Consider the following 10,585-nt stretch of genomic DNA (forward strand, 5'->3'; position numbering starts at 1 on the left):
CGGTTTCCAACTACACCATGAGACCGATAAGAAAGAAACTCTATCAAGAGAAAACCTTAACCTTGCGCGTTCCTCTTGAGCTCGATGATGACGATCTTGACCGCAACAAGATGGAAAGCCTTTCTTGATAGTGCTTGCTTGACGAAGTCTTGTGGATTGCTCCCGCATAGTCCACCATGTGAGAGCTTTTTTTCGACACAACTTCACATACCCATGATCAACATATGGATGGCAAGCTTCAAGCAAATGATCTCTTTGAGCTGGCTCATCTTGAACTTGCATTTATTCATTCTTCATCATGTTGATGTCTTGAAGTTAAACTTGAGGGCTCACTTCATCTTCATATTTTAAGACATACTTGACTTAATATTCTTCGTCAATTTCTTCTTATTGCAACCTTGAAGCCAAAATATGGTTCAAGCATTGCCTATGAATGACACAAATATAACTCAAAGCAAACATTAGTCCACAGGAATTTTTATTAATTACCAAAACCACACATGGGGGCTCCATGCACTTTCAGCAGCGACTGCCGGGGTTGGCACGGTCGGAATGCCCACCAATGCCACCGTGGATGTTAATCTGATTGTTCGAGTCTCTGTTCCAATGTCGGCCTGATTGTTAGGATTTGCAGAGTGCCGACAGCCACCGGACATAGTTGCACTTGTGAGGCAGCTCAGTTCACAGGTGAAAATTCCACGAGAAAATTGCAGCCACAGAGATGTTGCAAAAACATATATCTGATTTTAGTTGCTTCCAAGAAATATTGTATTTTGGCGCAAATTATGTTGCATTACGATTGCATTAAGAAATGCCATCAGACGACAGGTTATTTCTTCTTGCGAGAGTCTACTCATCGATGTGATTGCACAACGGAGCGTGGACTTGCAAGCTAACTACGATCGCGAGAGGCAGCCCAGGCCAAGTTTTCCTTTTGTAAACAAAGACCACAAAAACACATAGGATTATGAGTCAACTTCTAACACGAAACAGTGTGAATGGAGTCGTTCCGATCTTACCACATGCAGACTTTGAAACGTTCTAGATACAATTTTGTCAACTTCAAAAAACAAAGGGATTTGGTGCACATGTGTATCAGTGCTCCATTCACTTTCAGTATTTTAAAATTTTAAAACCTCACATTTTACGTTTTTAAAAATTATGGCGTTAAATGTGTAAATAGATATGTACATGAGAAATGTATGAAAAAAATCCCGGTAAAAAATACTTTAAATTTTGGGAAATACAAATAAAATAAATTTCTGAGAAAAGGATACATTATTGTAATACTATTTTACTACCATTTATTATCAGAAATTTGTTTTTTTATATTGAAATATAAAGTATCTTTTAATGGAACTTTTTTAGCATACACCCCACATGTATATATTTATCTATGTATTTAATGCTATAATTTATTGAGACTTAGAAACATAAAGTTTTAAAATTTACAAAAATCTAAAAGTGGAGCGAGCATTGGTGCTCATGTATCAAAGATACGTGTGGATCACCCGGGGGATTTCACGCGCTCGTCCTCCAGGTGGTACGCGCGACACGCATCCAGGTCGTGGCAACAGAAAACGGAAACAGCTAGCAACAGACCCACCTTACCTTATCTCCTTCTCTCGTTTTCTGGTTCGTTCTTCCTCGTGGCCCTCTCTGCTGCTGCGGCTTCAACCACCACACCGACACCGACACCGACATGTGGATGTTTCTTTACCACACACACGGCACACGCTGTCGTCCCTCCCTCGCCGACGCCGCCCCGCTGCTCCCGGCCGAACGCCGCCCAGCTGCTCCCGGTCGGACACCGCCCCGCTGCTTCCTCATCTCACTTTCCCGAATTGCTGGGATGCGGGACTTGATGCGGCGACGATGTTGCAGAGGACGGCAGTGCTGCGTCGAGGGAGAGAGCACCGCAGCTGCGAGCCAGGGTCCTAGAGACGGTGATGCTGCATCGGGACCCAGCGGTGATGCGGGGCTGGTTGCGAGAGGAGATCTGGTAGTGCTGCTATGACCATTAATTCGGTGATGCTGCCGGCGGCGAGCGTTGTTGCTACAAGCTAGCGTCCGGCGTGGCTGCTACAAGCGGCCAGTGGTGAGTGCTGATGCTACAAGCGGCCGGCGTCGCTGCTACAAGTGGCCGGCGGTGAGCGTCGAAGCCGCCGATGCTACAAGCGGCCGTCGTCGCTGCTACAATTGGCAGGCGGTACTGCTACATCCTTCCATCAGCGCTGCTACAAGCTTTCGACGGCGCTGCTGCAATCCTCATGCGAGGTTGTTACAAGCGGAGGGAGCAGACAGCAAGTGCCGGCTTCCAGTGCTGCAAAGCTGGCTGCTACGAGCATCAACCGTTGGCTGGTTTTGCTGCAAATGCCAGTGGTTCGGTGCTACAATCATCTGCCTCCATTGCTACAGAAGTGAATCATCGATGCCAGGGTTGGCCTCATGGCTACTGCTGCAGCCATGGTGGGAGCTACGGACGGCGACAGCACTATGGCAAACGACGACTTTGCTGCCAACGGGGTGGTGCTGCAGTGAGGCGTGCCGTAGCTGGTGATGTAGGCCGCCATAAGGTGCTTTAGAGGTCACCGGTGATGCTACAATCTCGGGGCGGCGGTGCTACATCGGAGGCCAGCGGTGCTACATCGGAGGCCAGCGGTGCTACATCGGAGAGTGTCGGTGATGTCGGCGAAGGCGACGATGATTAGGGCGCAGGCGATGGGTTTCCCGGTAGGACGCGTTGCCAGGTCCCCTCACCGGTGTTGTTTTTTCCTCTTTCTCTTTTTGGTTTGCTGGGAAGCATTGACCCACATAGACCATCTTGATCGTTGCATCGTACGGCTGCCCACCCGGGGTTTGGGGGATTTGAACCCCTGGGGGACGCTCAGCACATCCCTTCTTTGATTCCAATGGATTTTAATCCTTATCGGTGTTTCTTTCTTGGACGTGACTAGGCTGCATCCGAATGCCAGTTTGTTGGTCTAAGCATTCACCCATAAAAGAAAAGTCTTCAATATCTACAAATGGAAAGTTGAGGACAGCTAGCTGAATCACCCAAAATACTTCACGTGTGCATTTAGTTTCATAAGAAGAAAATTTAAAAAGTCATAACTCGTAAACTGTTTATCGGAATTGCAATCCGCTTTCACCGTTAGACCTCTTGCGACGAGATCTTCGAAACTAGATCTCATTTGTACATGTTTCGATGAAAAAAAAATCGAAAAGCAACTATGATGCCGTGATAAACCAACTTTACTGTTGTAGAAAAACAACTTTGTACAAAAGTTGCTTGCACTATATTTTTATATACTTTATAGCCAACTTATTTTTCAAGGAACTTACTTAGCAACAATAGCTAATAATTTCATACTTGCAATATTGCACTACTAGTTATACATCATAGTTTCTAGTGTCGTGGGTAACTAGATAACTTAATAGAAACAAAATACAACTTTATAACAAATCACTATACAACTTAGGCACATCGATATGCAACTTCCTGACAAAAATACACAACCTCATGATAATGATGCTAGGCGACTTAGTACTACTAGTTGCAACTTAGGTATAGTGATAGGCAAGTTCACTATTTACAATTTCACCGTACCACTATTATTGTTGGCAACTTGGTTTTCGAGGTAGCCAACTTACTACCAACGCATATGCCAAATAACGTGTAACTTAGATGCAGGCAACAGTAGGAAATTTCACAACAATGGTGCGCTACCTCACAACAAATCGTGGTATCCGACTTAGTACTAACTGTAGACAACTTAGACGCAGAGATATTCAAGTTCATGACAGTGGTGACAGTGGTGTGCAACTTTACCATAATTGTTCTAGCCAACTTAGTGGTGGTGATATACAAATTAGACGTGGTAAAATATATTAGACAATGGATGCAACTTAATCATAGTGACATACAACTTAACAATAGCGGGTATACAACTTAATATTAGTAGGTATACACCTTCACAACATTCGGTATAAAGCTTAATATTAGTAGGTACACACCTTTAAAATAATGGGTATACCACTTAACAACACTGAGTATACAACTTAATATTAATATTAGTAGGTATGCAACTTAATTAGACCACTGGTGTATATAACTTAGTAACAATCGGTATGCAACTTATCACTAGTGGTATATGAACTTGGTAATAGTCTGTCTGCAACTTGCACTACATGTGTTAAATAGTTCGGGGTATATAACTTAGCACAAGAGGATATACAGCTTAGAGATAATGAGTATGCAACTTAGTATATATGTGAAGCAACAATTTACTGTCTACCATAGAACTTAGCAAATGTATGAGGGAACAAATTATTGTGTGAAAAAACAACTTAGCTCATTTATGAACCAATAATACTATCAGCAAAAATACAACTTAGCACATATATGGATGACAAATTTATTATTTTCGTGACCACCGCTAGGAGGCACAACACCTCAATCAACGGGGATTTGGCTGGCGCCACAAGCCACGACCCGACGAAGAACACGATGGATTATTTGCCATGGCTAAATATGTGACTGAAGCTTGATGCTTTGACTGGAAATTAGCTAGCGATAGATTTTGAAGAGTTGCAGGAGGGCGCAGGTTTGGATGCTGCCTACATCTCCTGATATTCACATTTGTAGCAAAATAAGTTTCTAGCAAGCGGCAGAAGCAGCGAACATTGTTTTCACATCTGGAGCAGGCATCTACTTACACGATTGGCCTGAGCTTTACAACTTCACAATATCGCCATCTACCCCAACGAAACTGAAACAATGGTTTCGAATTTGCTTACATATTGATCGAGTTTGGCCTCCACCTCTGCCCACAGCAGTCGCCATGGCACTTGCTGCTGCAACTGGACGCGGCTCTGTCCCCGCCGGTATGAGAGACCACACGATCAGGGGGAAAAAGGCCCCAGGCAGATGCCCGCGATACTGAGGCTCCACTAGGCCAGACCATTGTGGCGGCGGCGTACACAAGGTCAGACATGACGGACTTGCTCGTCGGCGACGTGGCGAATGCGGTGTCAAGTTGTGCACCTGTATCGATGGTGTTCGGCGCATTAGCGGTTTTCCGGCCGAGCGAACTATGTTCATGGTGCTCCAGCAGCGCTCCACCGCGTCCATGGCGCTAGAACACGGCATCGGGCATCCACCCGCGTCCATGGTTCTTCACTGGTGCTCGAAGGCGTCCATGGCGCTCTACCACCGCGTCTACCACGGTGCTTGGCGGCGGAGCCGGCGGTGGCGCTCACGCTCGGGGTGGACCGAGGCGGTCGGGAGGTGAGCGGCGCGGCACTGGGAGAGGGTGCAGGCACGCGCGCTGGGCGGCGTGCGTAGGTGCGCGTGGCGGTACAGGCCGAAGCTTGGCCAGTACCGGCCAGGCAGGAGGCGGCGGCGCACATTGGGCGTGAGGAAAAAGTTAGGTGAGGAAAGAAAGAAAGAAAGAGATAAGGTCTGAGGCTGTGGGGACGGCACGAGTGGATCAACTTGATCGGATGGTGAGCAGCCGAGTGCTCGGGTTGCAAACTGGCAATCCGAGTACTTTTTAGCAATTGGGTTCTTTCTTGGACATTGCTACCCGGCGGCGCCGCACGGGAGCTAAGGCTGTGCGGCGGGTGTAGTGCATGCAGTCCTTCCCCCAGGCTAGTACGTTTACTCACGAATAGCAGTGCATGCAAACAAAAAAGCTGACAGCGCATGCATAGCGTTCCCAAAACAAGTACGCGTACCTCATAATTTTAATTCGCATTCTAAAAGTTTTATCTCTCAAATCATTTACTTGACTGATGATCCGTTTTCACCATCGGGTTTATCGCAACAAAATCTTCGAAACTAAATCTCATATTAGTATATTTTAACAATATTTTTCTAATTATCAGTAATTAACAGATTATCATCACATAATTATCCAATTATGTATTAATATTTAGTCGCCGGGTTAAAAAGGCGAATTGTACACTATAACTTAAGGACAACTTAATGACGGATTACATAGGTGCCATACTATTTTCAATCACCAAATTAACCAAGCGTGACTACCAGATTAACCTAGTCGACTGCACCCACCTACCGGATTAATTGGTCGAGTTATCTGTTAATAGGGTATCACAGGAAAAGCTATCAGGTTAATCAGACACAATTAACAGATTATCAAGTACGAGCTACCAAATTAAATTAATCACAATTACCAGGTCATCCTAGCAATAGCCACAAGTCACAATTACCGGATTAGTCCAGCAGTAGCTACCTGATTAATTAGCCGCAGCAATCAAGTTATCACGAAAACAGCTACCTGAATAAATAGTACAGTAGTTCACAGCAGATACAGTGCGCTCAAAAATCAACTGTCGTAGCCTCGTGCGAGCTTGCTCCGCAGCGCTGATCCTTGACGAGTTTACCGTCGTTTGCGACGGTGAACTGCATGAACCTGTATACCCCCAGCAATGGCTGTTCCACAAGGACGCGGCGGCACCAACAGTGGAGCAGCGCACGTGGCGATGGAGGCAGGTCCAGCGAGCGGGCGCGAGCCAGGCGTGGCCTCAACCTCCACACGTGCTGCTGCCCCCGCGGCGCCGATGACGGCTTGACCTCAACCTCGACGAGTGTGGTGATTCTTCTGCGGCGCTATCCATCTGAGACAACGAAGAGCTATCACGGCGCCGTCGCTGGCGTCGGCGGCGCTGCTCCCGCGGCCCCCCGCTGACAACGGCTGAGTTCCTCCCGTGGCGCCCCACCAGCGACGGCGGCGCTGCTCCCGTGGCGCACCACCGGCGACGACGGGGCCCTTGCTGGCGACATCGACGTGCTCTCTCGGTGCCCCCACTAGCGACGGCGGCGCTGCTCCCGTGGCACCATACTGGCGACGGCGGCGCTGCTCCTGCGGCGCCCCACCGACGACGACGGCGGCGTTGTTTTGGCTTCAGCTCTCCATGGCCTTCCTCGCCTCTCACCACTAGGATCTGGTCAAAATACGGGACGGGGAAAGAGGAGCCGAACGTGTGGCTGTGGCTAATTCACATGTGAGGGGATAAGGTGGAAAAAGGAGAAGCGATCCGGACGGTTCGTTTAAATCGGATGCACACGCACGCGCCGCACGGGAGAGGTGCATGTGCGGCGCTTACTCGTAGAATTTCCCTTCTTTCTTTCGTGAAATTTGCAAACTATAGCAATTAAGATTCGCTTGCACGAGTCCCCCCTTTCACTCCGTGAATTTTTTTTTCGTTAATTTTATAACTAATACTCAATTTTGAACTTTTTCAAAAATAATACACCGTCAAATTAGGGTTCCCGATTAGTGCTAATCGGGGAACACTAACCCGATTAGCATCAAGCACATGCATGTAGTCACATGCAGCCTAGGGGCAGTTGGGTTCCTCTACCTAGACTAGTACTAATCGGGTTTCTCTAAGGGCATCTCCAACGGGGCGACAAACGGACGCTGAGCGACCGTTTGCGTCCGCCGGGCCGAAAAATGCGTCTGGTACCACCTCCAGCGGCGCGACGCAAAGTGACCGAGCCATCCGCAGAGACGCAAACCCAGCGCATATTTGCGTCTCCGCGGACACTGCGCGGACGCGCAAAGTGTCCGCTCGCGTCTGTACCAGGCCCGCCTGGCAGCGAGCCTGTATCGAGGGCATCGCTTCCTCGGCCATCGCTTCCGCGGTCAGCGCTTCCGCGTCTGCACCGTAGCCTTCGCCATAAATGGCGCGGCTGCCTGTTCAGCGCGCGCACTGGCGGGCGGCGGCTTGGCTTCTGCGCCGCCTTCAATGTCATCGTATCCCGCTCGTGGCCGGCCTTAAAATTCCACCGGCCCCGTTCCTTCATCGCCCACACATCCACTCGCACCACCACCTCCGCAGCACCATGGGGAAGAAGAAGAATGACTTCGAGGCGTTCGGCAGCGGCACGAAGAAGGACGAGCGGCCTGGCAGGGTGGCGCTGCCCGTCAGCATCGGGAGGCTGATGCACGCGCACTGGACGTCGTGCGACACCTGGAGGGATGTGCACATGCCTGGCGGCTGGCGGCTCTGCCGCCACCGGGTGCCCATCCCTCTGGTGCCTGTGCGCGAGCCAGATAGGACCAACGAGATCCGACGTAGGAGGCGGTACCTGCCGCCGGACCTCCGCGCCGTTCTGGCGTACGCCATCGACTCCGATAGCTAGCGTATGTATCTCTCGACCGAGAGGGATCAGAGGAGGAGGGCGGGCTTCATGGGCGACAGGGATTTTTTCCCTTCGACCGTCCACCGCCGCCTCGTCCTCGAAGACAGCAGGCGACGACGCATGCGCACTACAACGACGACGACGACTACATCGAGGCGCTGACGTACCACAACGAGGAGGTCAAGGACGACAGTGACGACTACGTCACGGTCGTCTTCCAGGAATGGCAGCTGGCCATGGCGGAGGGCCGCAACTTCGAGTTCCCGGACAACATGACGGACGACGAGATGGCAAAGCTCGGCGTCCTCGTCTCCGAGAACGACCCACCTGTGCAGCCGCCGCTGCCCCGCTACGCCACCGGCTTCATGCTGTCGGGCCTGTCGGAGGATGAAGCCCTTCGACTGGCGCTATAGGACTCGGTCGCGCCACAACCGCCGCCGTACAACCCCTGGGTTCCTCCACCGCCGCCACATCCCTGGGCGCCTCCACCGCCGCCACAGCCATGGGCGCCTCCACCGCAGCCAGAGCCCTGGGCGCCTCCACCTCAAGCACCACCGGCGCGCCAGGCGTACGTTCCGCCGGTATCCAACTGGCCCTGGACGGTACCGGAGCTCATCGTGCTCGACAGCGACGAGAAGCAGAAGTAGGCGCAGCCGTTTAGATTTTATTTTCATGTGTTAAACTATGTAAATTATGTTTTCACGTTAAAAAAATGATTCGAGCGAAAAAATGCGTCGAGCCGCTGGAGCCACCCCGAGCAAACGGACGCGCGGTCGATTTCGACCATTTCGGCCGACGCAAACGGACGCGCGCGGACATTTTCGGACGCTAAAATGCGTCGCGCCGCTGGAGATGCCCTAACCCGATTAGTACTAATCTGGTTCCCCTAACCCGACGGTATATTATTTTTGAAAAAATTAAAATTAAGTATTATTTGTAGAATTAATGGGGAAAAAATATTATTAAAAAAATCGCCCTTCCACTCCAACCTGGTTTTTTTTCCTGCAACAGTCAAACAATATTTTTTTTGGCTTGTATCTACATCTACATCTACATCTACATCTACATCTACACTACTATTAAAAGACCCAGAGAGTCCCATCCGAACAATCTACACCGTTCATAGGCTTAGATCCAATGGCTCATGTTGTCCGAATGATGTATTGTCTGCCCACCGGATTCCTTCCGAATCCCACGATATGCAGTTACAGTCCAAGCACCACTCCGTCCTCTCCTTACCACGCACATCCTCTGCTCCAAAGAAACTGATCGCCAGTTTATTTCCCCCGCCGGTCGCCACGCTCCAGATCCGTTGAAAACACAAACCAGCGCACCGACGTCCCGGCCGCCCACTCCCGCCGACGAGGACAGGGTCCTCCGCCCGTACAACTCCATCGACAACTCCAAGCTGTCCAGGGCGTCCAAGAGGTTCTCCCCGGCCAGCGCCCGGGTCGCACGGAAGCCCGGCCCGGCTGAGACCGGCGGCATGTCGTCGTCGCGCCGGAGCATGAGCCCGCTGTTCGACCCGGAGCTCCTCGCGTCCATCGAGCGCGAACTCTCGGAGGAAGGCGCCCACATCAAGCGGGTGATTGGGTCCGACAAGCCCAAGCAGCCCAAGGTGGTGCCGGCGATCGTGGCGGAGGGCAGGTGCCCGCCCGGTGGCTCGGACGCGGTCATGCTGTACACCACCACCATCCGCGGCATCCGCAAGACCTTCGAGGAGTGCAACGCGGTGCGCGCGGCCATCGAGGCCCACGACGTGAAGCTCATCGAGCGGGACGTCTCCATGGACACGGGCTACAGGGCGCGCGGGAGCTGCGGGTGCCCGCCGTTGTTCGTCCGGGGCAAGCACGTCGGCGGCGCGTTAGAGGTGACCAAGATGGAGGAGGAAGGCAAGCTCAAGGCCCTGCTCCAGGGACTGCCGCGGGCGCGGGTATGGTGCGCGGGGTGCGCCGGCGTCACCGCGTGAGGTTCGTCATGTGCAGGGACTGCAACGGCAGTCGCAAGATGCGCGTCGACGGCGATAGGAAGGACACGGTCCAGTGCGCCTCTAGCCCATAGTTTAAAATAGCCGGCTATCTCATTTAGCCGCAATTTTTTAGAGGTTATAAAGGGCCATAGCTGGGTTATAGCGGGCTATTCCATTTAGCCTTTTTTCAAAAATTTGAAATATTTTTGTCATATCATACCAAAAGAAGAGGAAAACTATGACTCAAATACGATTCGTGATACAACTTATTTAACTATTCAAGGAAAACAAGTGTTCACATATTCAACTCACAAGTTTTATCTAATTATACTGAATGCAAATTCGAAAAACAAGAAATCAAAAATAAAAAAGAAGATAAATTCAAAATACAGGAGGTTTAGCGGCTAAATTAAAGACTAAACATGGGCTAAATTCGGCTATAG

General features: G+C 50.5%; 1 pseudogene; it reads left to right on the plus strand.

The window, feature by feature from the left end:
* The first annotated feature begins 7,873 nt into the window (after positions 1–7,873).
* On the plus strand, positions 7,874–10,234 carry LOC124665077 (annotated as a pseudogene).
* The last annotated feature ends 351 nt before the right edge of the window (positions 10,235–10,585 follow it).

This window comes from Lolium rigidum, chromosome 1, assembly GCF_022539505.1.
Source record: "Lolium rigidum isolate FL_2022 chromosome 1, APGP_CSIRO_Lrig_0.1, whole genome shotgun sequence".
In the NCBI taxonomy this organism is placed as follows: Eukaryota; Viridiplantae; Streptophyta; class Magnoliopsida; order Poales; family Poaceae; genus Lolium; species Lolium rigidum.